This window comes from Durio zibethinus, unplaced genomic scaffold (assembly GCF_047325235.1).
Source record: "Durio zibethinus cultivar Kanyao isolate XHJ-2024 unplaced genomic scaffold, ASM4732523v1 HiC_scaffold_387, whole genome shotgun sequence".
NCBI lineage: Eukaryota > Viridiplantae > Streptophyta > Magnoliopsida > Malvales > Malvaceae > Durio > Durio zibethinus.
The window spans coordinates 1,761,359-1,767,500 of NW_028323010.1; positions in this window are offsets into that span (position 1 = coordinate 1,761,359).

Below are 6,142 nucleotides of genomic sequence, written 5' to 3' on the forward strand. Positions count from 1 at the left end.
AGGACCGTGACCGGGAGTCCAAGGATGGAGACCGAGACCGTTCAACCAAGGATGGCGAGAGGAAGCCATCAGCAGGCAAGTGGAAAGCAAAGGGGGACCGAGAACCACTAGCATGCTACCTATGTGGAGGGAGCCACATAGCGCGCAATTGCCCGCAGAAGGGCAAGCTGGCTGCTGTAGACAGGGAGTCTGACGAGGAGCCAGAGTCAGGGGCAGCAAAGCTTGGGTCGTTGGTGCTCAATGCTGTCCAGAGTAAGGGGAGCCGCAAGCCAAAGGGCTTGATGTTTGCGGATCTGATGGTTGCGGGTCAGAAGGTGAGCGCACTGGTGGACACAGGTGCCTCACATCTTTTCATTTCAGGTGATGGAGCCCGGAAGCTCGGACTAAAGGTGCAGAAAGGGACTGGTACCATCAAGACGGTGAACTCCAAGGAAGTTCCAGCCATTGGAGTAGCACGGGGAGTGGAGTTGCAGCTTGGAGATTGGAAAGGCAAGGAGACCATTGAGGTAATACCCCTTGACGACTATGAGTTTGTGATTGGGTTGGATTTCCTTGTTCGGATTAACGCCCTCCTTGTGCCTTTTGCCGATTGTGTTTGCATCTTGGATGCACGGTGCCAATGCCTAGTACCATTGAGGAGAGGGTCTGGAGTTGGGTCACGGGTGGTGTCAGCCATCCAATTTGCCAAGGCGGTAAGCAGACAAGAAGACACCTTCTTGGCAGCCCTGAAATATGATGAGCCAAGGGAGAAGGAGACCGAGTCACCCTTGGAGGTGCTAAAGGTGCTGAAGACCTTTAGTGATGTGATGCCCGCAAAGCTGCCTAGCAAGCTACCACCTAAGAGGGAGGTGGACCACAAGATCGAGCTGGTGTCCGAGGCCAAGCCACCAGCCAGAGCCCCTTACCGAATGTCTCCACCAGAGTTGGAGGAGTTGAGGAAGCAGCTCAAGGAGTTAGTTGATGCTGGCTTCATCAGGCCATCGAAAGCACCCTATGGTGCACCGGTTCTATTCCAGCGCAAGCATGATGGGTCGTTGCGGCTGTGCATAGACTACCGGGCTTTGAACAAGCTGACCATTAAGAACAAGTACCCCATCCCACTCATTGCGGACTTGTTCGATCAACTTGGGAGCGCAAGGTGGTTCACCAAGCTGGATTTGAGGTCAGGCTATTATCAAGTTAGGATCGCGGAGGGAGATGAGCAAAAGACAGCATGTGTCACGCGGTATGGTTCGTATGAGTTCTTGGTGATGCCTTTCGGACTCACGAATGCCCCAGCAACATTCTGCACCCTTATGAACAAGGTACTTCAGTCATTCCTTGATCGGTTTGTTGTGGTTTATTTGGATGACATTGTGATCTACAGCCAGACTTTGGGAGAGCATGTAGACCACTTGAGACAGGTGTTCGAGGTGTTGCGGGCGCACAAGCTGTTTGTCAAGAGGGAGAAGTGCTCATTCGCCCAGCAGGAGATCCCATTCCTTGGCCACATAGTGGGAGGTGGCAGGATACGCATGGATGAAGGCAAGATAGATGCCATCCTGGAGTGGCAACCGCCAGCCAAGGTCACTGAGTTGAGATCGTTCCTTGGGCTGGTTAACTACTACAGGCGCTTCATCAAGGGTCACTCAGCAATAGCCACGCCATTGACTGACTTGCTCAAGAAAGGGAGAGCATGAGAGTGGAGCGCAGGGTGCCAGGAAGCCTTTGACAGGTTGAAGCGGGCTGTGACCGAGGAGCCAGTCTTGGCCTTGCCAGACCATGCCAAGCCGTATGAGGTGCATACGGACGCATCAGACTTTGCCATAGGGGGCGTGTTGATGCAAGAGGGACGTCCAGTCGCGTTTGAGAGCAGGAAGCTGAACGAGACTGAACGCAAGTACACGGTCCAAGAGAAGGAGATGACTGCAGTGGTGCACTGCTTGCGCACTTGGCGCCATTACCTGTTGGGGTCGAGGTTCGTGGTGAGAACGGACAATGTGGCGACCAGCTACTTCCAGACGCAGAAGAAGCTGTCCCCCAAGCAGGCGAGATGGCAAGATTTTCTTGCAGAATTTGATTTCCAGATGGAGTACAAGCCAGGACGGGCGAACCTAGTGGCAGACGCCCTGAGCAGGAAGGCTAACCTTGCTGCCATTAGCCAACCAGAGGGGTCACTGGTGCCGCGCATCAAGGAGGGACTTGCGCATGATCCTACAGCCAAGGCTCTGATGGAGTACGCCCAGCAAGGTAAGACTAGGCGGTTTTGGTTGCAGGATGGGTTGCTGTACACCAGGGGCAGTAGACTGTTTGTGCCGCAGCACGGGAAGCTCCGCAAGGAAGTTTTGCAAGAGTGTCATGATTCAAGGTGGGCTGGACACCCAGGAGTGAGCCGCACCTTGGCGCTGATCGAGGACCGGTACTACTGGCCGCACATGAGGGACGATGTGGAGGCCTATGTGAAGACTTGTCTTGTGTGCCAACAGGACAAGGTGGAGCTCAAGAAACCAGGGGGTCTCTTGGAGCCATTGCCAGTGCCAGAGCGACCATGGGAGAGTGTTTCTCTGGACTTTATAGTCGGTCTACCCAAGACAGAGGGGTTTGGAAGCATCATGGTAGTGGTGGACAGGTTTTCCAAATATGGAATCTTCATTCCAGCAACCAAGGAGTGCCCAGCCGAGGAGGCAGCTCGATTGTTCCTGAAGAACATGGTGAAGTACTGGGGAGTGCCGAGGACCATTGTTAGTGATCGGGACGGGCGTTTCACGGGCAGGTTCTGGACTGAGTTGTTCAAGCTGTTGGGGTCAGACTTGAACTTTTCCACCAGCATGCATCCGCAGACCGATGGGCAGACAGAACGTGTGAATGGACTACTGGAGGTCTACCTCAGGCACTATGTGAGTGCCACACAAAGGGACTGGCCAAAGCTACTGGATATTGCGCAGTTTTCCTACAACTTGCAAAGGAGCGAGGCAACGAACCAGAGCCCATTTGAGGTTGTGACAGGGCAACAACCACTAACACCCGGTTCGATTGCTGCAGGTTATACAGGGCCGAATCCAGCAGCATACAAGTTTGCCAAGGCATGGCAGGAGCAAGCTGACTTGGCCAGAGTTTGTCTACACAAGGCGGCCAAGAGGTCGAAGAAGTGGGCAGACCAGAAGAGGCGGGATGTGCAGTTCCAGGTTGGAGACTTGGTGTTGGTGAAGCTGCATCCCATTGTGCGCCACAGGGGGCTGCACAAAGGCCTAGTCCGGAGGTATGAGGGACCTTTCCGAGTAGTCAAGAGAGTAGGCAAGGTTGCCTACAAGCTGGATATGCCACCCAAGCCGAGGGTACACCCGGTGTTCCATGTGAGCATGCTCAAGCCGTTCCATGAGGATGAGGGAGATCCAGGACGGGCAGAGTCAAAGCGTGCACCGTTGGGAGCAAGGGCCTCATATGAGAAGGAGGTCCACAGCATTATGGCTGACCGGGAAGTGAGACGGAAGAACTATCAACCAAGACATGAGTACTTGGTGCGCTGGAAGGGACTTCCAGACAGTGAGGCGAGCTGGGAACCAGCAGAGGACTTATGGCAGTTCGGGGACCAGATCAGGCAGTACCATGCAGAAGACGCAACGAGGGCGTTGCGCAATCAGGTGGGGGAGAATGTCACGCCCTGGGCGGGCGCGCCAGGCACATCAGCCAGACCAGCAGGCGAGCCAGCAGCTAAGGCCCGCAGACCAGGCGTGCTGGCGGGTATCAGTGCGCAAAGCCTATCAAACGAGCTCCAAACGCCCGCCCATCTTGCAGGCCAACTCATGAGACCAAGGCCTGGCATTTGGGCTGCCCGCACCACATCCAGAAGGGCCCGAGGTGCTGGATACGCAAGGGAAGCTTCTGGAACCAGGCAGGATCAGCATCAGCATCCTGGCAGATTTGGTTGACCCTGAAAATCAGGAACCAGCATCTTGATTAAATGTAATCCCATGATTGTAGCCTTTATTTTAGGGATTTGCCATTAAGTTGTAGCTGGAGCCTCAACTATAAATAGAGGGCTGCTCCACCCTCATTTGTACACCATCAAACACTTCTGTTTCAGTGAATACAAGAGCATTTCCAGAATTCTGTTTTTCCTGTCCTGTTTCTCTTTAACTTGCGTAATCAGCCCTTCCCTTTGTTCTAGTGCCCGCACGCTTGTGTTTTAGGCTGACTTAGGCATCAAGGACGAGATTCCAAGCCTAAGGCCGCACGGATTCTGAGTCTAAGGTCGGAGCCCGTGACACGGGCGCTTGCCTCGACCACCATCGGCACACGCTGGGCCCTGGTGCGGCAGGTTGCCTCGAGCACCATCGGCACACGCTGGGCCCTGGTGCGGTCGGTTGCCTCGAGCACCATCGGCACATGCTGGGCCCTGGTGCGGGCACTTGCCTCGACCACCATCGGCACACGCTGGGCCCTGGTGCGGCAGGTTGCCTCGAGCACCATCGGCACACGCTGGGCCCTGGTGCGGTCGGTTGCCTCGATCACCATCGGCACACGCTGGGCCCTGGTGCGGGCGGTTGCCTCGACCACCATCGGCACACGCTGGGCCCTGGTGCGGCAGCTTGCCTCGAGCACCATCGGCACACGCTCGGCCCTGGTGCGGTCGGTTGCCTCGAGCACCATCGGCACACGCTGGGCCCTGGTGCGGCAGGTTGCCTCGACCACCATCGGCACACGCTGGGCCCTGGTGCGGGCGGTTGCCTCGACCACCATCGGCACACGCTAGGCCCTGGTGCGGGCGCTTGCCTCGACCACCATCGGCACACGCTGGGCCCTGGTGCGGCAGGTTGCCTCGACCACCATCGGCACACGCTGGGCCCTGGTGCGGGCGCTTGCCTCGACCACCATCGGCACACGCTCGGCCCTGGTGCGGTCGGTTGCCTCGAGCACCATCGGCACACGCTGGGCCCTGGTGCGGCAGGTTGCCTCGACCACCATCGGCACACGCTGGGCCCTGGTGCGGGCGGTTTCCTCGACCACCATCGGCACACGCTGGTCCCTGGTGCGGGCGCTTGCCTCGAGCACCATCGGCACACGCTGGGCCCTGGTGCGGCAGGTTGCCTCGAGCACCATCGGCACACGCTGGGCCCTGGTGCGGCAGGTTGCCTCGAGCACCATCGGCACACGCTGGGCCCTGGTGCGGGAGCTTGCCTCGAGCGCCATCGGCACACGCTGGGCCCTGGTGCGGCAGCTTGCCTCGAGCACCATCGGCACACGCTGGGCCCTGGTGCGGTCGGTTGCCTCGAGCACCATCGGCACACGCTGGGCGCTGGTGCGGGCGCTTGCCTCGACCAGCATCGGCACACGCTGGGCCCTGGTGCGGCAGGTTGCCTCGATCACCATCGGCACACGCTGGGCCCTGGTGCGACAGGTTGCCTCGAGCACCATCGGCACACTATCGGCCTTGGTGCGGGCGGTTGCCTCGACCACCGTCGGCACACGCTGGGCCCTGGTGCGGGCGCTTGCCTCGAGCACCTTCGGCACACGCTGGGCCCTGGTGCGGGCGGTTGCCTCGAGCACCATCGGCACACGCTGGGCCCTGGTGGGTTTAGGCACATCTTCAAATTTCTGCCGTGCCAATGCCATTTTTATGGCTTGTAAATTCATACAATGGTCCCCTAAGCCTTCACGTGAAGTTTCGTTGGAAGATGACTCGTTTTCTATTTTTCATGATTTTCGAAACTTTTTGCGGTTCGGGATTTTTTAAAATTTTTTTATAAGGATTTTTGGCCCCAAATTTTGTAGGCATGATCCTTCTATTTTTGTTGGCATGCACAAAAAAATTCAGCTAAAAACTCGAAGTAGAGAAGATTTTGTGACCGTTTGAAAAAAGTGTCCCCATTTCAGACACTTTAACGGCTACTGGTAGCAAACCTGTAAAATCTCAAATGCTCTTTAAGGGGGTGTGAATTCTCAGAGGTTTGATGAGGGATAGGGGGCCAACACAAGGCCAAGTACCAGCACCCATCGCACATCATGTGCGCACACCCCCCGGCCCCCCTCCCAATCGCCGGAACCCCAATGCCGCCGGTCAGGTTCTCCGGCGGTACTCCGGCGATGCTCCGGCGATGCTCCGGCGATGCTGTCCCGAGTGAAAAAAATGCGGCACCAGCACATGCTGGAGCCAAGCATGGGC